At 47.4% G+C, this 25020-nt stretch overlaps 1 long non-coding RNA gene across 2 annotated transcripts in view; it reads left to right on the top strand.

Annotated features, from left to right (window-relative positions):
• LOC132596887 (uncharacterized) overlaps window positions 1-25020 on the top strand; it is a 47899-nt gene that overhangs the window by 6272 nt on the left and 16607 nt on the right. For both annotated transcript variants that reach the window (XR_009563192.1, XR_009563191.1), the window contains exons 2-3: window positions 4879-5019; window positions 5906-5931. This is a non-coding gene — a long non-coding RNA (uncharacterized lncRNA). The remainder of the gene's footprint in view (window positions 1-4878; window positions 5020-5905; window positions 5932-25020) is intronic.

The raw sequence follows: 25020 nt of genomic DNA, 5'->3' as shown, positions 1-25020 counted from the left end.
AGCCTGCAGACGGGAGCCTCTGTTTCCCAGTGGACGTGGCCCCCGAGAGCCAGCCGTTCCCTGGAGCACTCTGCTCCCCTTCCCTCTCTGCCCAGGCTGGCACTGCATTCAGATTCTGAATTCGCCCCAACTCTCCCTGGGAGAGAGAAACTTAGTACACAGCATTGTGGGCCACATTCCTCTGCCTGGGGGCCTCCAGCCGGGTGCCCTTCACTCTTGAGTAATTTCCCTTTGGCTCACCTTCAAGTCTGTTTTCCTAACGCAGCCCCAGGCAGCTCCCAGCCTCCACCCCCTGCCCTGGCTGGTGAGTCCCATCCACCCTCTGGAAAACACAATCAGCCAGGCTCCCACGTGCCCAGCACCTTGCTCTAGACAGGCCCCTCCAGGCAGGTTTCAGGTGACATCTCCAACCCACACAGTCAGCTTCTAGGTGGGAACCATGTCCCCAGTGAGGAGACAGGCTCCCAGAGGTCAACAACCTGAGCCACCACTAGCCCAGACCCAGCCACTCTCACTCAGGCCACTGCCGTTAGCCCTGGCCAGTTTCCCACTTCCTCTCCTGCCCCTCCCACCCTTCCCTTTCACAGTTGCCAGAGGGATCTCTTTTATTTTTTAATAGAAAACTTAAAAAAAATTGCACAGAGTCACGTTCCCTCTTTGTGGTGTCCGGTTGGTTCTGTGAGATTTGACAAAGGCAGAATCGTGTATCCACACCCTCGTGCCCCGCAGAACAATTCAATCACCCTGCACATTGCCTGCAGGCTCCTTTGCTGTCAACCCTCCCCAGTGCCCAGCTCTCTGGCAAGTGCTGATCTGTTTTCTATCCAGAGGGATTTTAAAGAAGGTAAAATCAGTCTCCGGTGCATCTAAAGTAAAATGCAGGTCCAGGCCTCTTGCTCACTCAGTGCATACCCTGCCACAGGACATTAGCATCGCCCACTCCTCCCCCAGGAATGTTCCTCCCTCTTCTCCCAGGGCCAACTGCTCTCCTCCCCAAGTCACAGCCTTAGTGGTTCCTTCTTGGGGGGGGGGGGCGGGTCTTCTCTGCCAGCCTGGCTAAGAAGGTGCCCTCCTTCCCAGCTGGGGCCCTTCTACGGAACACCCACAAGGTGCAAAGTTGTATGTGTGTGCTCGTGTGTCTCCTTTGTCTGCCGTGAACTCACAGCTCCATAAGGGCAGAGCCGTGTCTACACTGCCCGCCAATCCACAGGCAGGCAGGTCCTAGGTGTTCAGAAAACACTCATTGAACAGATGAAGGGCGGCTGCTGATGGCAGTGAACCCAGTCTGTGTCTGACTCTCAATCTGTACCTTTTCCACTGTGCCTTGTGCGTCCCCAGAATTGTCACTCATCTGTCCATCTATTCATCCGTCTGTCTATCAAACACTCACTGAGGCCAGCTCTGTCCCTTGTGCCAGCCCAGGGCTCCCAGAGCTGGTAAGGCTAGCCCCTGCGTTCCCACGGTCAAGATTAACAGCCACCCATCCCCACCGTGCACTTCAGAGGTGGGAGAGGACTCCCCCGCCCATGTCCTCATGTTGCCTCTTCCTCCCAGCCCTGTGGGGTGAGTGACACTAGAATAATCAACAGAAGGGGAAGTGACCTGCCCAAGGAGAGCATGACCTGAAGATACCGCAGGACACCACAGCGCCCTCAGAGAAAGGCAGGAGATGGGCAAGAGGATGTGTCCTCAGGTGGGCAGAGAGGGAGTCTGGATCCCGGAGGGTCCACAGGAGAAGGCAGGGCGGAATGGGCACCTCAGAGCTGGGGGGTCCCTCAGTGCCCCGCAGGGAAACGGGTCCAGAGAGGATGTTTTAGTCAGCCAGCCCATCCTTGAGGGTCCCTGTGTTTCTAGGGTGGGTCACAAAAGCAGTTGCGTAGGAGACGTAGGGGAGGGGTGGCCTGGGGCCCGGGGAGGAACCAGCCCTGACGATGTCAGGGGAACATGAGCAAGTCTGTCCTGTTGTTTTTGCCCCATAAATAGGCACCACCTTCCAAACACCTCTCTGTCTCAAACACTGAGGGCGTGGAGGTGATGCCAGAAATAGGCCAGGGCCCCCCAAGCTGCAGAGACGGTGTGGGCGGTGACCGACTGCCCTTCTGGGAACCGAGCTCTGTTCTCTTCCCAGACCTGAGTGATTCAGAGTGAGGAGGTAACCTTTTCCTTTCCTGAGGGCTACGTTTTTAATTTCAGGGTTTATTTGAGTTGTTTGTTTGTTTGTTTTAGCAACCTAATGGAAGCCGAAGTGAATTTTGTCAAATTATTGAGATGGACACAGCGCCTGGCCCAAGGGAAATGTGTGATAAACAGTTGCTGATTGATTAAGCAGATGCCTTCTCCCCCCTCCCCTGTGCGCACAGAGCACTTGAAGACCTACAATAGAAGGCTGGTCTTTGGCGCAGGTCTGTGCACCCAAGGCCATGAGTAGGTGGCCCAAGCCTGGCGGTGGACGTGGGAGTGGGGACACTAGAGGCTGGGCTTGGAGGCTGTCCAGCCAGGAATGGTGTCCCAAAGCCACCTTGGAGCAGCTTCGCCTGTGTAGACACTGTTGCTGCCACTGCTGATGCGCCCAGGCCCTGGCACTGGACGCTGGTGCATCAGGGAGCTGTGGGGCAGCTGCCGCCACCCTCCTGGGATGCGTTTCCAGGTCCTCACTAGCTTCTGATTCAAAGGCCATTTGGGAACGTCTGATTGGGACTCGTGGCCACATGCCTGCACCCCAGTTGCAAGAGAGGCTGGGAAAGCATTTGCTATCCTCCAAAACTCATTGGGTGGGGGATCCCCCAAACTCAGCAAAGGTATTCCGAGACGGAGGGAGACCAACGGGAATAAACATGCTCACAGCAGTGCCCTATGGACCTTCCATGCTTAGGCCAACCCGTGTCTCATATCGCCATGCCTCTGGGCCTTTGCTTGTGCTGCTCTGTGCACTCAGCCTGACATTCTACTGCACATCCCCCCATCTGTGTGCATGACTATATATATTCCTCTTGCTCTGCTCCCCCCATCACTCCCAATATGGTAATATAAAATATTTGGTTACATCGAGCATCAGTTTTCATGTTACTTTGTCTCTGATATGAAATGTTGTTTCTGGGTAGATGTATAAGATCTCTGCTGCTTCTTTTTTTTTTTTTTTTTTTTTGCGGTACGCGGGCCTCTCACTGTTGTGGCCTCTCCCGTTGCGGAGCACAGGGTCCGGACGTGCAGGCTCAGCGGCCATGGCTCACGGGCCTAGCCGCTCCGCGGCATGTGGGATCCTCCCAGACCGGGGCACGAACCCGTGTCCCCTGCATCGGCAGGCAGACTCTCAACCGCTGCGCCACCAGGGAAGCCCCTCTCTGCTTATTCTTGTTCCTTTTTTTTTTTTATAGCATCCTGTTCTTCTTTAATGGGTGCACTATTTCATCCTTATGAACATATAAATTATACTTTTAAAAATTTCTTCTATTTTCTGCACTGCTTATCCTTGGTCTCTTTTCTTCTTTGCTTTTAGCTTAGAGGGTTTCCTCAAAGGGCCAGTTCCCTTAGCTGTCTGTTTCTTTTGAAGAGTGAGCTGTCCAAGGTTCTGCATACCTGGGCTGGCCTCGGTGCCAAGCGCACCTCATGGAGGAACAACCATGCAAGCAGGGAATGCTGTCGGGGAACCTCCAAATGTCAGTGCTGCAGTGTTTCCTCTGCAGCCACTCAGCTTCCCAGAGAAGAGCCTACCGATCCCCTGGCTTCCCAGGGACAGGTCTGTGGGTGCCAGAGCTCAACGTGCTGATGGTTACAGCTCCCTAGGCTGTTAAGCTTCATTCCTCACCTTTACGCCTTTCCATCTGATTTTTCCAGAGGCTAAACCTCATGTCCTAGGGCTGGAGGTGGCATGGGAAGGAAGAAGCTGATGCAGGTGTCGGACAGGGGACCGGGAACCCAAACATTTTGTAGAGAAACTTTCATCCAATCTCCACTCCCCTTTTAGTCTGGAATCCAACACCCTCCTTTAGTGGTACCTGGTGCCTCAGACGCCGATCCCCTGTGGGTTCTGTGGTCAAGTGGTGTGTTTACATGGACTCTCCTTCTTCGTGCCCTTATATGGAAACCATCTCCTTTCTTCCAGATCCCTCTTCTGCTTTCACTCCACTAACAATGTCGTGACTCTCTCAGCTGCGAGTGCAGCTTCTCCTGCGTTTATGTTCTTATAGAGTATTACCATTTTTTGGTGATACCTCTCTTAATATTTTAAAGGGGTTTTGGGGAGACGGAGGAGACCCATTAATGGTGAATGTGCCACTTTTAACCAAAATTGGCATTTTACTTTCTATGACCTCCCTTCTTCCCACAGGACGTGCATGACTTTCCCCACACTGTGACATTGCCCGTTGTCCCTCCCTGTACCCCTGTCCCTCACTGCCCCCCATCCCTTCTCTACTAAGCTCATACAGCCCTGATGCCACTGTCGACTGAGAATTGCCAACCCCAGCCGGACCCCGAACAGCGCCTAGAATCGCCCATCGTTTCTCGTCTACTGGTCCTTCTCTTTTCCTTCAAATCCCAAAATTTCCTCTTCCTCCAAGCAAATGACCCTCCTGCTACTTCACAGGGAAAACCAGAATCACTGGATGAGGGTTCCTCCTGTTCTCGTTACCACCATCCTCTCCAGCCTGGGTACCGTCTTCAGGGACACATTTGCCCCTCCCCCACCCAGTCTCCACCCAGTAGCCCAAGGGCCCCTCCAAGAACATACATCCGCACCTGTCACTTAAAACCCTCACCGTTTCTCACTGTTCCTAGACTTGTCAACCTCCCCCTACACCCCTCTGCTCTCCACTCAAGCTTCCTTTCAGTCCCAGAAAGAGCATGCACTCAATATTTTTACATTTGCTTTTCTCCAAGGGTGATATTAAAAATATTGAACGATGGCAATATGCAACAACAGGGTCCCAGAGGCCTCCTGCTCTACGAGGAGTTACCCTTTAACGTCTGGATCGCGAGAAGGCATTAGTTCCTGGGGCCGCTGTACCAAAGGGCAGCAAAGTGAGTGACTTAAACAGCAGATATTTATTGTCTTGCATTTTTGGGGGGCTGGAGGTCTGAGGTCAAGGTGTCGGCAGGACTGTGCTCCCTCTAAGGGTGTCGGCAGGCCTCACTCCCAGCTTCTTGGCTGTGACAGCTTAACTCCAATCTTCACGTGGCGCTCTCCTGACGTGCACGTCTGTGTCCAAATTTCTCCTCTGTATAAGGACACGGTCATATTGGCTTAGGGACCCACCCTAATGACCTCCTCTTAACTTGATCATCTGTAAAGAACCTATTTCCAAATAAAGTCACATTCGTAGGGATTGGGATTAGGGCTTCAAAGATTTTTCTAGGGGACACAATTCAATCCTTATGGGTTGACCAGAGTGTTAGCGGTGGGCATGTGGGAAAATATCTATTTATTGATGCATATGGAAGAAGGTGACTATTTTAATAACCAGGACATCCTGGCTGAACATGTACTCAGCCAGCCCTGGAACTCTCCCCATCACTTCCCTTTCCCTTCATGTTGCAGCGTCCTCAGCTTAACCATACGTGCCCCTGAGCCCCTGCCCTGGAAGCCCCGGCTGCAGGGGCTTGTAGCCGTGCCATGAGCACCACAGCACCCAGGCCTCCCTGCCGTGACCTGTCTGTTAAGAGGGATTATTTCCCTTCCCTGGGCACCTGGAACCCAGCAGGTGCTCCTGGGTTATTTGCATACATGTCTTTTTTCCCATGGAGTCCTGGGGGCAGTGGCCTCATCTCTTACACATCAGCCTCACCAGTGTGGTGGACACTGGAGAAATGGTGGGTGAATAAACAAATGCTTTCATGAATGGATTTTTAACCCGTCCACCAATATCGGGCTGTATCAACAACCTTGCTTTGTTTTACACTCTGATAGGTGACATGGAACTCACAGGCCAGCAGGTAAGAGACTTAAACAAACATTTGGGGAGGGGAGGTTTGCTGTGTAAGATAAAATCTGACCTCCCGTGCTCCATCGTGAGAAGGAAATATGAGCTGCAGGTGGGGAAGGGCAGATCACAAAGGAAGGTCCCTAGGCAATCAGGGCTCTCTGAGAAAGGGGAGGAACGCTAAATCTATCGGCGTCGTCATTTCATGGTGGAGGTGAGTCAAATCACTATGCTGTAGAGTGAAGTAAGTCAGATAGAGAAAGAGAAATACTGTATGATGTCGCTTATATGCGGAATCTAAAAAGAAATGATACAAATGAACTTATTTACAAAACAGACTCACAGATTTAGAGAATGAACTTACAGTTAAAGGGGAAGGGTGAGGAGAAGGGATAGTCAGGGAGTTTGGGATCGACATGTACACACAGCTATATTTAAGATGGATAACCAACAAGGACCTACTGTATAGCACAGGGAACTCTGCTCAGTGTTATGTGGCAGCCTGGATGGGAGGGGAGTCTGGGGGAGAATGGATACATGTATGTGTAGGGCTGAGTCGCTTTGCTGTGCTCCTGAAACGATCACAGCATTGTTAATCGGCTATACTCCAATATAAAATAAGAAGTTTAAAAAAAATTCAAAAATATGACTATGCTGTACACCTTAAACTTATACAGGGCTGTTTGCCACTTACATCTCAATAAAACTGGAGGGAAAAAAACACATAATGCTGAAGCCCAGCCCCAGAATTTCTAATTTAGTAGGTGCGAGCTGGGGCCTGGGAAGCGGGGCTTCTAACAGATTCTCAGGTAATGCTAATGCTGCTTGGCTTCAACTTGAGGATCACTGATAGAGTCAACAACTTCAAGGTAAAAATGGGAACGCTAAAGCCCAGAAATGTGTCTTGCCCAGCAAAATTGGCTAATGCCCAGGATGGACGTAAAACCAAGTTGTCACCTTCAAGTCAGTATAACCCCTACAGCAGGCTGCCTTTGGGGCACTCCCTCAGGAGAGGATGCCTGCCTGACCTCGCAGTGATTCGAAGAACAATCACGGAAGGAAAGAATTAATACCTTGGTGGTGTTTCACCTGGCTCTTGTTTATATTGTATTTTAATGTCTGATTCCAGAATCAGCCATGTTCTTGACATCTTGCACCACCAAGCATTCTATTTTGTGTGTGGAGATCTGATCTGTTTTTAAAAGCAACATTGCAATCACAGTATCATTTTCAAAAGGCAATTCTAAAACTTACTAATCTTCTCTTCCTAATAATAGAGGGTTCTCAGGACTAAGGTCTGCTATTACAAGATCACTTTTCTCTGTAGTAGCCCCCTGGTAGATAACTGATTGGGGAACTAACAAAAAACCTACCATGATCATTGAGAGTAAGGAATTAAAATAAGTACTGGGAGACAATTAAAAAAAAAAAAAGAAAGGGACTTCCCTGGTGACACAGTGGGTAAGAATCCGCCTGCCAATGCAGGGGACAAGGTTTTGAGCCCTGGTCCGGGAAGATCCCACATGTCGCAGAGCATCTAAACCCGTGCACCGCAACTACTGAGCCTGCGCTCTAGAGCCCACGAGCCACAACTACTGAAGCCTGCACACCTAAAGCCTGTGCTCCGACAAAGAGAAGCCACCACAATGAGAAGCCTGCGCACCACAACAAAGACTAGCCCCCGCTCACCACAACTAGAGAAAGCCCGTGTGCAGCAAGGAAGACCCAACACAGCCTAAAATGAAAAATAAATAAATAAATTTATTTTTAAAAAAAAGAAAGAAAAGAGAGGAAGGCTGGGAGCCATGATGCACTGGCAGGGCCTCCATACGAGGGGGTCCGGAACAATGACGAGCTTGGCAGAAAGGCTCCATGTGGAGCACAGGGTTCCTCTCGGCTCCTTTGGAAGCTCGGCCAGGACTTTTCATTCCGTGGGGCTCAGAGGACTCGGCGGTTCATTCCTCTGTTTGTCCTCTGCCCACCTCTGTCTACACCCCTCATGTGTTTTCACCAGGAGTGACCCCAAGTAACAGGTGGGGTTGATGCTGTCACCACGTGCCAGAGCTGTGGCCTTGGGGCCGGCCCGTTCAAATTGTCCCCTGTTCCGTGGTCAGGTCTTCTGCTCATTCAGGCTCAAGGGTCAACTCTCCAAGAGGCTCGCCGGACTGCACGATCTACAGTAGCCTCCAGGGGGAGGGGCAAGATGGTGTAGGGGATTAAGAGGTATAAACCGCTATGTATAAAACAGATGAGCGATAAGGATATATTGTACCGCACAGGGAATATAGCCAACATGTTATAATAACGCTAAATGGAGTATAACCTTTAAAGACTGTGAATCTATGTTGTACCCCTGAAACTTACATAATATTGTAAATCAACTGTACCTCAAAAAGAGTAGTCTCTAACACGCACGCGTGCGTGAACACCCAAGCCACACAAACCCAAGTACACACACATCCCACCAACACACATACACTGACACCACACACACACACACACACACACACACACACACACACACAAGGTGGTCCATTCTGGCTCAGAAATTAAAATCTTAAATTGCAGCTGGAGGCTCCGCGTGGTTAAGCAACAGCCCCTCAGGTATGTGTGGATTTCTCGACTCCACCCTCAGGCACAGGGGTGCGGAGATCAGATGTCTGTGCTGCAGAGCTTCAGAGACACTGGGCATCCACCCCATCAGCCCAGAGGGTGTGAACCCAGGGTGCGGTTCACCTGACCCCCGGCTCTCTGGCCCGGGGTCTGTCTCAGCAAACCCTTCTGAGCTCCGCGTGCTGGCACCCGGTCCCCTGCAGCGCCACGAAGGCTGGTTGTGGACCCCGAGTGGTGGGCGTGCAGCCTGGGAGAGGGGCTGCCTGCTCCACACTCTGGATCTGCTGTGAATCTCAGCTGAGGCCCTTATCTTGCCCTGGCTGGGCTTCCTCATCTGTCAGATGCAGAAGGAAGACAGCACCGAGCTGACAGGCTTGTGTAAGGACTTAGTGGGCTACGCATCCATGGAGACTGAGACACAGGCTTCTGGGCAGGACGCTGTCTGGGAGGTGACCACGTGGACCAGAGGAGGAGCTGGTGGATGGGATGCTAGGAAGGCGGGCAGGCGATGCAAGGATGCTTTCCTGAATTGGCCACTGCTGCGGGTGCTGGGCCCTGTCACCTCGAGGACCTTCTAAGGTGGGTTGCACTGTGTCTCAGAAATGCCTGCCCTGGGACAAGAGAGAGAGGCATTTCCCCAACTCGGGGAGGGTTTCCCAGTGAAGCACTGGTTCCCCCACGCTCTTTTTTTTTTTTTTTCCATTTTAACATCTTTATTGGAGTATAATTGCTTTACAATGGTATGTTAGTTTCAGCTTCACAACAAAATGAATCAGTTATATATATACATATGTTCCCATATCTCTTCCCGCTTGCGTCTCTCTCCCTCCCACCCTCCCTATCCCACCCCTCTAGGTGGTCACACAGCACCGAGCTGATCTCCCTGTGCTATGCGGCTGCTTCCCACTAGCTATCTACCTTACGTTTGGTAGTGTATATATGTCCATGCCTCTCTCTCGCTTTGTCACAGTTTACCCTTCCCCCTCCCCATAGCCTCAAGTCCATTCTCTAGTAAGTCTGTGTCTTTATTCCTGTTTCACCCCTAGGTTTTTCATGACATTTATTTTTCTTAAATTCCATATATATGTGTTAGCATACGGTATTTGTCTCTCTCTTTCTGACTTACTTCACTCTGTATGACAGACTCTAGGTCTATCCACCTCATTACAAATAGCTCAATTTCGTTTCTTTTTATGGCTGAGGAATATTCCATTGTATATATGTGCCACATCTTCTTTATCCATTCATCCGATGATGGGCACTTAGGTTGTTTCCATCTCTGGGCTATTGTAAATAGAGCTGCAATGAATATTTTGGTACATGACTCTTTTTGAATTATGGTTTCCTCAGGGTATATGCCTAGTAGTGGGATTGCTGGGTCATATGGTAGTTCTATTTGTAGTTTTTTAAGGAACCTCCATACTGTTCTCCACAGTGGCTGTATCAATTTACATTCCCACCAACAGTGTAAGAGGGTTCCCTTTTCTCCACACCCTCTCCAGCATTTATTGTTGCTAGATTTTTTGATGATGGCCATTCTGACTGGTGTGAGGTGATTATCTCATTGTAGTTTTGATTTGCATTTCTCTAATGATTAATGAAGTTGAGCATTCTTTCATGTGTTTGTTGGCAATCTGTATATCTTCTTTGGAGAAATGTCTATTTAGGTCTTCTGCCCATTTTTGGATTGGGTTGTTTGTTTTTTTGTTATTAAGCTGCATGAGCTGCTTATAAATTTTGGAGATTAATCCTTTGTCAGTTGCTTCATTTGCAAATATTTTCTCCCATTCCAAGGGCTCTCTTTTGGTCTTCTTTATGGTTTCCTTTGCTGCGCAAAAGCTTTTAAGTTTCATTAGGTCCCATTTGTTTATTTTTGTTTTTATTTCCATTTCTCTAGGAGGTGGGTCAAAAAGGACCTTGCTGTGATTTATATCATAGAGTGTTGTGCCTATGTTTTCCTCTAAGAGTTTGATAGTTTCTGGCCTTACATTTAGGTCTTTAATCCATTTTGAGCTTATTTTTGTGTATGGTGTTAGGGAGTGATCTAATCTCATACTTTTACATGTAGCTGTCTAGCTCTCCCAGCACCACTTATTGAAGAGGCTGTCCTTTCTCCACTGTACATTCCTGCCTCCTTTATCAAAGATAAGGTGACCATATGTGCATGGGTTTATCTCTGGGCTTTCTATCCTGTTCCATTGATCTATATTTCTGTTTCTGTGCCAGTACCATACTGTCTTGATTACTGTAGCTTTGTAGTATAGTCTGAAGTCAGGAAGTCTGATTTCTCCAGCTCCGTTTTTTGTTCTCAAGATTGCTTTGGCTATTCGGGGTCTTTTGTGTTTCCATACAAATTGTGAAATTTTTTGTTCCAGTTCTGTGAAAAATGCCAGTGGTAGTTTGATAGGGATTGCATTGAATCTGTAGATTGCTTTGGGTAGTAGAGTCATTTTCACAATGTTGAATCTTCTAATCCAAGAACATGGTATATCTCTCCATCTATTTGTATCATCTTTAATTACTTTCATCAGTGTCTTATAATTTTCTGCATACAGGTCTTTTGTCTCCTTAGGTAGGTTTATTCCTAGATATTTCATTCTTTTTGTTGCAATGGTAAATGGGAGTGTTTTCTTGATTTCACTTTCAGATTTTTCATCATTAGTGTATAGGAATGCCAGAGATTTCTGTGCATTAATTTTGTATCCTGCTACTTTACCAAATTCATTGATTAGCTCTAGTAGTTTTCTGGTAGCATCTTTAGGATTCTCTATGTATATATAGTATCATGTCAGCTGCAAAGAGTGACAGCTTTACTTCTTCTTTTCCGATTTGGTTTCCTTTTATATCCTTTACTTCTCTGATTGCTGTGGCTAAAAATTCCAAAACTATGTTGAATAAGAGTGGTGAGAGTGGGTAACCTTGTCTTCTTCCTGATCTTAGTGGAAAAGCTTTCAGTTTTTCACCATTGAGGACGATGTTGGCTGTGGGTTTGTCATATATGGCCTTTATTATGTTGAAGAAAGTTCCCTCTATGCCTACTTTCTGCAGGGTTTTTATCATAAATGGGTGTTGAATTTTGTCAAAAGCTTTCTCTGCATCTATTGAAATGATCATATGGTTTTTCTCCTTCAATTTGTCAATATGGTGTATCACGTTGATTGATTTGCGTATATTGAAGAATCCTTGCATTCCTGGAATAAACCCCACTTGATCATGGTGTATGATCCGTTTAATGTGCTGTTGGATTCTGTTTGCTAGTATTTTGTTGAGGATTTTTGCATCTATGTTCATCAGTGATATTGGCCTGTAGGTTTCTTTCTTTGTGACAGCCTTGTCTGGTTTTGGTATCAGGGTGATGGTGGCCTCGTAGAATGAGTTTGGGAGTGTTCCTCCCTCTGCTATATTTTGGAAGAGTTTGAGAAGGATAGGTGATAGCTCTTCTCTAAATGTTTGATAGAATTTGCCTGTGAAGCCATCTGGTCCTGGGCTTTTGCTTGTTGGAAGATTTTTAATCACAGTTTCAATTTCAGTGCTTGTGATTGGTCTGTTCATATTTTCTATTTCTTCCTGATTCAGTCTTGGCAGGTTGTGCATTTCTAAGAATTTCTCCATTTCTTCCAGGTTGTCCATTTTATTGGCATAGAGTTGCTTGTAGTAATCTTGCATGATCTTTTGTATTTCTGCAGTGTCAGTTCTTACTTCTCCTTTTTCATTTCTAATTCTATTGATTTGAGTCTTCTCCCTTTTTTTCTTGATGAGTCTGGCTAATGGTTTATCAATTTTATTTATCCTTTCAAAGAACCAGCTTTTAGTTTTATTGATCTTTGCTATCGTTTCCTTCATTTCTTTTCCATTTATTTCTGATCTGATTTTTATGATTTCTTTCCTTCTGCTAACTTTGGGGTTTTTTTGTTCTTCTTTCTCTAATTGCTTTAGGTGCAAGGTTAGGTTGTTTATTCGAGATGTTTCCTGTTTCTTAAGGTAGGATTGTATTGCTATAAACTTCCCTCTTAGAACTGCTTTTGCTGCATCCCATAGATTTTGAGTCGTCGTGTCTCCATTGTCATTTGTTTCTAGGTATTTTTTGATTTCCTCTTTGATTTCTTCAGTGATCACTTCGTTATTAAGTAGTGTATTGTTTAGCCTCCATGTGTTTGTATTTTTTACAGATCTTTTCCTGTAATTGATATCTAGTCTCATAGCGTTGTGGTCGGAAAAGATACTTGATACAATTTCAATTTTCTTAAATTTACCAAGGCTTGATTTGTGACCCAAGCTATGATCTATCCTGGAGAATGTTCCATGAGCACTTTAGAAAAATGTGTATTCTGTTGTTTTTGGATGGTGTGTCCTATAAATATCAATTAAGTCCATCTTGTTTAATGTATCATTTAAAGCTTGTGTTTCCTTATTTATTTTCATTTTGGATGATCTGTCCATTGGTGAAAGTGGGGTGTTAAAGTCCCCTACTATGAATGTGTTACTGTCGATTTCCCCTTTTATGGCTGTTAGTATTTGCCTTATGTATTGAGGTGCTCCTATGTTGGGTGCATAAGTATTTACAATTGTTATATCTTCTTCTTGGATCGATCCCTTGATCATTACGTAGTGTCCTTCTTTGTCTCTTCTAATAGTCTTTATTTTAAAGTCTATTTTGTCTGATATGAGAATTGCTACTCCAGCTTTCTTTTGGTTTCCATTTGCATGGAATATCTTTTTCCATCCCCTTATTTTCAGTCTGTATGTGTCTCTAGGTCTGAAGTGGGTCTCTTGTAGAAAGCAAATATATGCGTTTTGTTTTTGTATCCATTCAGCCAATCTGTGTCTTTTGGTGGGAGCATTTAGTCCATTAACATTTAAGGTAATTATCGATATGTGTGTTCCCATTCCCATTTTCTTAATTGTTTTGGGTTCGTTATTGTAGGTCTTTTCCTTCTTTTGTGTTTCTTTCCTAGAGAAGTTCCTTTAGCAGTTGTTGTAAAGCTGGTTTGGTGGTGCTGAACTCTCTCAGTTTTTGCTTGTCTGTAAAGGTTTTAATTTCTCCATCAAATCTGAATGAGATCCTTGCTGGGTAGAGTAATCTTGGTTGCAGGTTTTTCTCCTTCAACACTTTAAATATGTCCTGCCACTCCCTTCTGGCTTGCAGAGTTTCTGCTGAAAGATCAGCTGTTAACCTTATGGGGATTCCCTTGAGTGTTATTTGTTGTTTTTCCCTTGCTGCTTTTAATATGCTTTCTTTGTATTTAATTTTTGACAGTTTGATTAATATGTGTCTTGGCGTATTTCTCCTTGGATTTATCCTGTATGGGACTCTCTGTGCTTCATGGACTTGATTAACTATTTCCTTTCCCATATTAGGGAAGTTTTCAACTATAATCTCTTCAAATATTTTCTCAGTCCCTTTCTTTTTCTCTTCTTCTTCTGGAACCCCTATAATTCGAATGTTGGTGCATTTAATGTTGTCCCAGAGGTCTCTGAGACTGTCCTCAGTTCTTTTCATTCTTTTTTCTTTATTTTGCTCTGCATTAGTTATTTCCACTATTTTATCTTCCAGGTCACTTATCCATTCTTCTGCCTCAGTTATTCTGCTATTGATCCCATCTAGAGTATTTTTCATTTCATTTATTGTGTTGTTCATCATTGCTTGTTTCATCTTTAGTTCTTCTAGGTCTTTGTTAACTGTTTCTTGCATTTTGTCTATTCTATTTCCAAGATTTTGGATCATCTTTACTATCATTATTCTGAATTCTTTTTCAGGTAGACTGCCTATTTCCTCTTCATTTGTTAGGTCTGGTGGGTTTTTATCTTGCTCCTTCATCTGCTGTGTGTTTTTCTGTCTTTTCATTTTGCTTATCTTACTGTGTTTGGGGTCTCCTTTTTGCAGGCTGAAAGTTCATAGTTCCTGTTGTTTTTTGTGTCTGTCCACAGTGGCTAAGTTTGGTTCAGTGGGTTGTGTAGGCTTCCTGGTGGTGGGTACTAGTGCCTGTGTTCTGGTGGATGAGGCTGGATCTTGTCTTTCTGGTGGGCAGGTCCACGTCTGGTGGTGTGTTTTGGGGTGTCTGTAGACTTATGATTTTGGGCAGCCTCCCTGCTAATGGGTGGGGTTGTGTTCCTGTCTTGCTAGTTGTTTGGCATAGGGTGTCCAGCACTGTAGCTTGCTGGTCGTTGAGTGTAGCTGGGTGCTGGTGTTGAGATGGAGCTCTCTGGGAGATTTTCGCCGTTTGATATTATGTGGAGCTGGGAGGCATCTTGTGGACCAGTGTCCTGAAGTTGGCTCTCCCACCTCAGAGGCACAGCACTAACTCCTGGCTGCAGCACCAAGAGCCTTTCATCCACACAGCTCCTTAATTTGGGATGATTCGTTGTCTATTCATGTATTCCACAGATGCAGGTACATCAAGTTGATTGTGGAACTTTAATTCGCTGCTTCTGAGGCTGCTGGGAGAGATTTCCCTTTCTCTTCTTTGTTCTCACAGCTCCCAGGGGCTCAGCTTTGGATTTGGCCTCGCCTGTGCGTGTAGGTCGCCGGAGGGCGTCTGTTCTTTGCTCAGACAGGACGGGGTTAAAGGAGCCACTGATTCGGAGGCTCTGGCTCACTCAGGCCGGGGGTAGGGAGGGTCACGGAGTGCGGGGCGGGCCTGCGGCACCAGAGGCCAGCGTGACGTTGCCAGCCTGAGGCGCGCCGTGCGTTCTCCCGGGGGAGTTGTCCCTGGATCCCGGGACCCTGGCAGTGGCGGGCTGCACAGGGTCCCCGGAAGGGTGTGTGGATAGTGACCTGTGTTCGCACACAGGCTTCTTGGTGGCGGCAGCAGCGGCCTTAGCGTCTCATGTCTGTCTCTGGGGTCCACACTTTTAGCCGCGTCTCGCGCCCGTCTCTGGAGCTCCCTTAAGCAGCGTTCTTAATCCCCTCTCCTCGCGCACCAGGAAATAAAGAGGGAAGAAAAAGTCTCTTGCCTCTTTGGCAGGTCCAGACTTTTCCCCGGACTCCCTCCCGGCTAGCCGCGGTGCACTAACGCTCTGCAGGCTGTGTTCACGCCGCCAACCCAAGTCCTCCCCGGGTGCTCCGACCAAAGCCCGAGCCTCAGCTCGCAGCCCTGCCCGCCCCGGCAGGTGAGCAGACAAGCCTCTCGGGCTGGTGAGTGCCGGTCGGCCCCGATCCTCTGCGCTGGAATCTCTCCGCTTTGCCCTCCGCACCCCTTTTGCTGTGCTTTCCTCTGCGGCTTCGAAGCTCTCCCTTCCGCCACCCGCAGTCTCCGCCCGCGAAGGGGCTTCCTAGTGTGTGGAAACCTTTCCTCCTTCACAGCTCCCTCCCGCTGGTGCAGGACCCGTCCCTATCCTTTTGTCTCTGTTTATTTTTTTCTTTTGCCCTACCCAGGTACGTGGGGGGTTTCTTGCCTTTTGGGAGGTCTGAGGTCTTCTGCCAGCTTTCAGTAGGTGTCCTGTAGGAGTTGTTCCACGCGTAGATGTATTTCTGGTGTATCTGTGGTGAGGAAGGTGATCTCCGCGGCTTACTCTTTCGCCATCTTCCCGGAAGTCTATCCCCCCACGCTCTTGCATGGTGCTTCCGGGAGTGTGGAGTGGGGTCGCCCAGGCAGCCCATCCTATAGATCCGAGAAGCCCTAGGGCAGGAAGAGAGGGTCAAGGGTGGATCCAGAGGCTGGAGGTGGTCAGCCTAGAAGGGCCGGTTAGCGGAGCCACAGCTGGCGCAGGGCTGAGGCTGTGAGGGCGCCCAGGACACAAGCCCCACCCTCCCCATCACCGTGCCATCACCGTGGCTCCGCCGCTCTCTGTGCGAGAGAAGCAGAGCCTCCTGCTCCCAGCGCCTGTCTCACGGCTCTTGGTGCCTTGCGGCATCTGTGTGTCCCTTCTCTCTGTAGGTCTGCCAATAGCCAATAGCTGGTTTTTCGGAAACTCAAGTCCAAATTCTCAAGCCTGCATGCAATGGGTACAAGTGGTCCCAACCCTTCGCAGGTGCCCTACAAGCCTGGGGCCAATCTGTCCATGAACCTCTGGGTCAGATGCCCTCCTCAGGCTCATGAAACCCATTTTGCCTCCCAACGGATCTGATGTTAGGAAGCCATCCGTTCAGCCCTCTCACCTCCCCTTTCCTGATCCTAGGAGAGAAAGAGAGAAGGCCCTCGCTTGACTGTTGTGGAACTTGAGGCGTGCCAAACCTACGGGTGCTCCGACAACTGGGCCCATATCCCCAAAGGGTGATGTGGTAGACAGAATAATGGCTCCCTCAAAGATGTCCACGTCCTATGTTATGTCATGTGGCAAGGGGGAATTAACTTGTAGATGGAATTAAGGTTGCCGGTCAACTGACCTTAAAATAAAGAGATTATCCTGGATTACCCGGCCCCAATGTAATCCTATGGGTCCTTAGATGTGGAAGGAGAGGGCAGAAGAGTCCATGGCAGAAGGATGTAAAGTGAGAAAAACTCTACCACCATTGCTGGTTTTGAAGACGGAAGGGGCCACCAGCCAAGGGATGCAGGAAAATTCAAGGGAGTTAATATGGTGATCCAGGGAGATGGAGGGTAATGGGGCACACTTCTGCTTTCTTCTTTCATGGGGCTAAAGTGAGCCAGACTTCTCCAGCAAGGTTGGCTGCTGGGTGGTCCCAGTAGGTCAGGCGTTGAAGCCACCAGAGCAGCTTGCCCACCTGGCTCCTCCTACCCTGCCCATTAAGCTGGACAAACACAGATCCCTCGGCCCACAGGTTGGCAGCAGGAAGAGGGGCTGGCTGTTGGTGACGAGGTCTGAGGCCTCCACCATCTCCACAGCTGGGTGAGAGGGATGGCACGGTGGGGCTGGCATCTTGCTGGTGGCCGGGCCCTGGGCGGGGCTGGAGGAGCTTAGGCACATGCCATCCCTGCTCTGAGCCGTTTTCCCATCTCACCCAGGCTGTATCACCGGGCTGTGAAGATTGAATACACTGTGCTGTGGAAGCATTTTGTTGAGTTTGAATGCCCCGCAGGTGGCAAGGGCTCCCCACCGGGCCACAGTCTCTGAGCCCAGCTTCCCATCTGAAGGAGAGACCTGCAGGAGAGATGATTGAGGCCCCGCTGATGTCTCGCCTCTGACTCACGCACGCATGAAACCCCCCAAGTGGCAGGGCAGCTGGAAAAACACTGAGTTGGAGGGTAGCGTGCGGACGGCCAGATGGTTTTCATCTGAGTGATGATGAAACTTGAGATACCAGGATGCAGATGGGGACCCGAGGCTCTGATGTGGTGAAACGTGATCCCTCACGCCAGCTTCTCCATGCTTATCCTCCTGTGCTCTCTCTTTCTCTGTCTTTGAATCTGAGATGTTCCTTTCAAGTTGATTTCACATTTGTTTTCTGTCTGTGCTTGTCACTCTCTCCTTCTGTGTCCTTTTCTTTTGCTTCTCATTTTCCTCTCACTGTTCTTACAGGTTACCTTTTTGTATCCCCTGCAGCAGCATCAAGGCTCACCCTTCTTTTTTTTTTTTTTTTAATTTTTATTGGAGTATAGTTGATTTACAATGTTGTGTTAGTTTCAGGTGTACAGCAAAGTGAATCAGTTATACATATACCTATACCCACTCTTTTTAAGATTCTTTTCCCATATAGGTCATTACAGAGTATTGAGTAGAGTTCCCTGTGCTATACAGTAGGTTCTTATTAGTTATCTATTTTATATATAGTAGTGTGTATAAGTCAATCCCAATCTCCCAATTTATCCTTCCCCCCGCTTACCCCCTGGTAACCATAAGTTTGTTTTCTACATCTGTGAGTCTATTTCTCTTTTGTAAATAAGTTCATTTGTACCCTTTTTTAAGATTCCACATATAAGTGATATCATATGATATTTGTCCTTCTCTGTCTGACTTACTTCACTCAGTATGACAATCTCTAGGTCCATCCATGTTGCTGCAAACGACATTATTTTGCTCTTTTTTATGGCTGAGTAATATTCCATTGTATATATGTACCACATCTTCTTTATCCATTCCTAAGGCTCACACTTCTCAACCTTCATCATGCTGTAAAGCAGTCTTGGGGATCTGCCCTTACCCTCCTGCCCCCCAGATCTCGTCAGTCCTGTGTATCACTCCCTCAGATCCCCTAATCCTGGCTGGGAAGTAATAGACAAATGTGTTAGTCCATTTACGATTCATGCGCACTTTATAGGAGTGTCTCCTGGGGTGACGTTGTTTTTACCTAAAGCCCGAGCTTCTGTAGCACGTGGCAAGTGACTTGGGCTGAGACCTGTTGATGAAGAAGCTTTTCCTGGTTCCACACCACACTCACCAGGGATTTTCTCTTCTGGATCCTGAGATAAATGTCCTTTTGGATTGGTGGGAGTATTAGTGGAATGAGTACAGAGCTGTCGCAGCAAAGAGCCCCTCATCTCCCAAGAGTGGCTACAGGCATAGACATCTATGTCTTGCGCTCACATAACAGTTCTGAAGTGAGCTATCCGGGGAGGCTGTACTCCATGGGGTCATTCAGGGACCCAGGTTCCTACCATTTCTTACTCCATTATTCCCTAGCTCATAAGTCAATTGCATGGTTGGAGCTGGGTCACTGCCAGGTCTGGGTTCCCTCTTACAGGAAAGGAAATAGAATGTGGTAGAAGCACTCCCTGTGGCTTAAATTCTAGACCTCCAAATAGCATATATCACGCCCATGACAGCCTGGGGAATACAGCCTAACCAGGCAGCTTGTGTCCAGCTATACACGTTCATTACTAAGAAATAAGGGGAATAGGTCCGGGTGGACAGCTAGCCATCTCCGTCACATGGGATAACAGAAGAAGCTATTGCTCTGATTCTGTCCCCATCTCTGCCCTCTTTATTGAGATGGGGAGCTCAGGATTCCAGCTGTAGGCTAGTCCCATAAGTGGCCTCTTTGTATGAAGGACTCAGGAGATTCTTGGGAAAATACTCATTCCAAGGGAAAAATCTGTTCTTGCTGGGTTCAAGGCAGAAACGACCAAGATAGAGAGAGAAGCGCTTCTGAGCACAGCCTGCTGTCACTCAGATACCTTTCTGGATCAACCCTGTGGACACATGCCTAAATCAGAGAGGAGGTGCAAGGAAGGTGAGTCAAAGCCAAAAGAAACCTCCTCAAACACAGGAGAAGGAGGCAACCTGTGGGGCAAACCCTCCCAGGGACAGCCTGGCTTTGCCTGCCCACCAGGCCCACGTCTTCTGAAAACAGCCCCTTCACTCATAGGTCCCCTTGGTCCCCACTGCATCAGTTTCATGGAGACTTTAAATCAAGTGGTGGGTGTGTGTTGGGCCGATCAGAGGCTCTTGTCCAGTAACTTGACCTCTGAGGGGATGGATGTGAGGCTGGACCAGGGTCAGGGCTCTGTGGCCCAAAAGGGCACATGGGGACTTCTAGCCTGTTGGTGACGTTCTGTTCCTTAACCTGGTGGTGGGTACATGGGAGGCCAGTTTATTACTATGTCCTTGTTCTTTTTTTTTTTTTAATTTAAGTATAGTTGATTTACAATGTTGTATTAGTTTCAGGTGTACTGCAAAGTGATTCATATATATATATTCTTTTTCAGATTTTTTTGCCGTTATAGGCTATTACAAGATTTTTTTTTTATTGGAGTATAATTGCTTTACCATGTTGTGTTAGTTTCTGCCACATGGCCAAGTGAATCAACCACATGTATACACACATCCCCTCTCTCTTGGACCTCCCTCCCCACCGTATCCCACCCAAGTGGGCCATCCCAGAGCACCGAGCTGAGTTGCCTGTGCTATACAGCAGGTTCCCACTAGCTATCTATTTTACACATGGTAGTGTATTTCTGTCAAACTTAATCTCCCAGTTCATCCCACCCTCCCCTTCCCCACTCTGTGCCCACATGTCCGTTCTCTACGTCTGCCTTTCTATTCCTGCCCTGCAGCTAGGTTCACCTGTACCATTTTTCTAGATTCCACATATATGCGTTAATATACGATATTTGTTTTTTTCTTTCTGACTTACTTCAATCTGTATGACAGACACTAGGTCCATCCACATCTCTACAAAGGACCCAGTTTCATTCCTTTTTATGGCTGATTAATATTCCATTGTATATATGTACCACATCTTCATTATCCATTCATCTTTCGATGAACATTTAGGTGGCTTCCATGTCCTGGCTATTGTAAATAGAGCTGCAGTGAACGTTGGGGTGCATGCGTCTTTTTGAATTATGGTTTTCTCAGGGTATATGCCCAGTAGTGGGATTGCTGGGTCATATGGTAGTTCTATTTGTAGTTTTTTAAGGAGCCTCCTTACTGTTCTCCACAGTGGCTGTATCAATTTACTTTCCCACCAGCAGTACAGGAGGGTTCCCTTTTCTCCACACCCTCTCCAGCATTTATAGTTTCTAGATTTTCTGATGACGCCCCTTCTGACTGGTGTGAGGTGAAACCTCATTGTCATCTTGATTTGCATTTCTCTAATGATTAGTGATGTTGAGCATCTTTCCTGTGCCTCTTGGCCACTTGTATGTCTTCTTTGCTGAAATGTCTTCCGTCCATTTTTTGATTGGGTTGTTTGTTTTTTTGATACTGAGCTTCATGAATTGTTTGTATATTTTGGAGATTAATCCTTTGTGTGTTGCTTCATTTGCAAATATTTTCTCCCATTCTGTGGGTTTTCTTTTCATCTTGTTAATGGTTTCCTTTACTGTGCAAAAGTTTTTAAGTTTAATTGGGTCCCATTCGCTTATTTTTGTTTTTATCTTCATTACTCTAGGAGGTGGGTCAAAAAAGATCTTGCTGTGATTTATGTTAAAGGGTGTTTTTCCTATGTCTTCCTCTAAGAGTTTTATAGTGTCTGGTCTTATATTTAGGTCTTTAATCCATTTTGAGTTTATTTTTGTGTGTGGTGTTAGGTAGCACTCTTATTTCATTCTTTTACATGTGGTTGTCCAGTTTTCCCAGCACCATTTATTGAAAAGACCATCTTGTCTCCATTGTACATTCTTGCCTCCTTTGTCATAGATTAGGTGACCATAGGGTTTATCTCTGGGCTTTCTATCCTGTACCATTGACCTATATTTCTGTTTTTGTGCCAGTATCATCCTGTCTTGATTACTGTAGTTTTGTAGTACAAGATATTGAGTATAGGTCCCTGTGGTATACAGTAGGTTCTTGTTGTTTATCTATATATAGTAATGGGTATCTGTTAATCCCAAATTCCTAATTTATCCCTCCCACCCATTACTATATTCTTGACTCCATACTGATATATTATGAACGTAGTTTTTCCCCAGTTTTATTGAGGAATAATTGACTTACATGACCGTATAATTTTAAGGCATAGAGCCTGCTGGTTTGATTTACATGTATTGTGAATGAACATAATCTTTTATATGTAGGCTATAATTCAGTAACAAAAATAAGGAAGTGGTGGTGGGTTGATCTGTCCTGCTTGCAGAACTCGGAAGAAACCCCGTGCCAGTTCCTGGTCCTGGATGTTTCTCCGTGTCCTTCTCAAGACCTGGCTGTCCAACTTCTGTGATGCTGGGAGATTTTTCCCATTTCTCTGCCTCCCCCTCGTCATCCTCCCTGTCTCCTCCCTACATGTACCAGAACTGGTTTCTGCTGCTAATAACTGAAAACCCTTCCTGAAATAAAGGAAACATGATATGAGTGTGTACGAGTATGTGTGAGCGTGTGTGAGTATGTGTGTGTGAGTGTGTAAGACCCACTGAGGAGAGCTGACTCAGCTTCTGCAATGACAGGTATTGGACAGAAGAAGGAGGTGCTGTTTTCTGTTTGTGGTCCCGATTTTACCTCGTGGCTGGAATGGTTGGTGTAGCACTACCTGTGGCCTAAGGGTTATTGGAGTGGAAAGTGAGGGGCAGATTTTGCTCCCAGGCACAGGAAATCTTGGCAGCAAGAAACAGCAGTCGGGCCGAGATGCAAAAGAAAATCGACGACCGTGGGGTACACAGAGTCAGGGCTGAGGGGCCTCCACGGTTCTCTGATTCAGCTTCTCATTTTGCAGAGGAGGGACCTGGCCAGAGAGCTTCAATAACTTGCCCTGGCTTACACAGAGGATCTTGAATCTGAATTTGCCATGAGGCTGTCCCACTAGAAAGAAAAGAGTGAAGCTGAGATAGGATTGCTCAGCTGGATGACATGGGTGGGAAGGGAAAGCAGGGAGAGGCTGGGGCAGAGAGAATCAGCTGTACGAGTGAAAGGTATCTTCACTTGTTGCCGCATGCTTTAATTAATCAGTGTATGATCACAGATGGGGCAATAATGGAGACATTTTTGAGTGTGCTTTTGTCACCCAGGCAAACAATATGTGACCAGGGATGAGAAAGCATGATTATTTTTCTAGCCAACCAGAAATACAATCTGGATTATAATAGATATTCATATATTCAGCCTTTGATTTCTTATTTATTTATTTTTAAATATTTATTTATTTGTTTGTTTGCACCGGGTCTTAGTTGCGGCAGGCGGGCTCTTTAGTTATGGCATGTGAACTTTTAGTTGCGGCATGCATGTGGGATCTAGTTTCCTGACCAGGGATCGAACCCAGGCCCCCTGCATTGAGAGCATGGATTCTTAACCACTGTGCCACCAGGGAAGTCCCTATTCAGCCTTTTAAATTGTATGTCAATCTCTGATGTGCCCAGTCACTGGCATTGGGGACGCTGTGAGAGCAAAGCAGGCTCTGACGTTTCCTTGCTGGTGGACCTAGACTTTCGGGGAAGACATATTAAATACGTGATTTCACAAATGATTGATTAGCCATTTCGGTGCCACTTGACAGGGAATTGCTCCCGTGGAAGCGGCACTTAAGCTCCTGCCAGAAGAAGGAAGGTTAGCTGGGAAGCCGGGCGGGATAGGTTTCCCAGGTGGTGGGAGCAACATGTGCAAAGGCCCTGGGGCTTGGAGAGTGTGGCTTGTTGGTAGAGCTGAAGAAGGCACTTTGTGAGGAACTGAGAGAAGACGAGCTTGGCCAGAGCTTGGTGAGTGTGGCAGGGGCCGTGAGAGAGCTGAGTCTGGGGGTAGAAAAATGGAGAGGGGGAGAAAGACCTCGAAAGCCATGGAAAGGAGTTTGGACTTCGTCCTGGGGTCAAGGGAAGCCACTCGGGGGTTCAGCGTGTATGAGAGTGTGTGTGTGTGTGTGTGTGTGTGTGTGTGTGTGTGTGTGTTACGGTTTGTTTGATGCCGAAAGCTCAGCCAGCCTCTGGGCCCCGGTGCCGAATGGAATCTTGGAGACAGAGTTTTGGGTGAAGTAGAAAAGAATAGCTTTCTTGCTTTGCCAGGCAAAGGTGGGCACAGCAGGCTCGTGTCCCGACCCGGGAGGAATTGGTGAGGAGTTTTATAGCAACAGTTCAAGGGTGGGGTTGCTGAGCAGATTAGGGTGTGTGCAGGGCCTGCGCTCCTTTAATCTCATCTCAGGTGGTCTCCTAATCTTGATGAGTGTCTTTGGTCCCTTTAATCTGGTCTCAGGTGGCTTCCTGGCTGCTCCTCCCTGGTCTCTGCATCCCCTCCCTTCCCCCAGTAGCAGCTGTTTGAATTTGCCCTTTGGAACTCAGGAGAGGCCATGGAAGCTGGAGTCTGTTCCCTACAAACAAGAAATGGGGGACAGGAAGGCTTCCTTGCCCAGAAGCCCCAGAGGGTCCTGCCCGGTTTCAGGTTCTCCAGAGAAATGGAAACAATGGGCTGCATATACACAGAGAAAAAGATTTATTTTAAGGAATTGATTCATGTGATTACAGAGGCCGGCAAGTCCAAAATCAACAGGGTAGGCCAGCAGGTTGGAGATCCAGGACAGGGCTGTAGGTGTTGGATCGCCAGCCTCCATAATTGGGTAAGCCAATTCCTTAAAATAGATCTCTCTCTCTATATATATATTCTATTGGTTTTGCTTCTCTGGAGAACCCTGACTAATCCAGATTTCTCCTCTTCCCCTCGGGACTGTCTCCTCCTCTTCTAAGGTCACTCGTGATGGCAGAGATGCCTACAGCTCCCAGCCCCCCCACCGTACCCCTCACACCGTTTTATCCCTAAGGTCCTGGGAGGTAGGCTCCAGGGAGACCAGGATCAAACTGTGGGCAGCAAAGTGATCATGAGCACCAACTGTCGGGTCTGAACCCGAGTTCTGGACCTCCTGGGGGCACATTGCTAAACTGCTGGTGCCTCAGTTTCCTCTTCTGTAGGGAAGGGCTGATTCTGTTAGTATCTGTCTCATGGGTGGGGTGGAGGGTGGAATGGGTCTGCTCTGTTTTACTGAGGGAAATCTGGAAGTCAGACGAGTGAGGACATTGCATGGTTTCTCTGCATGTTAGTGAAGCCTTCCTAACCCCCAGGGCCTCGGTTTGCTCATCTGCCAGGTGGGTAGGACCAGGCCAGCTCGCCCTGCACTGTTTGTTTTCCTGAGTGAAGGCAGAGACAGCTGGCTCTCCCTGGAGAAAATGCTGGGAGGACGGTCTCCCTGGGTCCTGGCAGAGCTGAGGAAGTTTTGGCTGTAAATAATCTCAAGGGG

Source organism: Globicephala melas, chromosome 2 (genome assembly GCF_963455315.2).
Source record: "Globicephala melas chromosome 2, mGloMel1.2, whole genome shotgun sequence".
Lineage (NCBI taxonomy): Eukaryota > Metazoa > Chordata > Mammalia > Artiodactyla > Delphinidae > Globicephala > Globicephala melas.
Note: the sequence above shows the minus strand (reverse complement) of the source record. Positions and strands in the feature narration are given on the sequence as shown.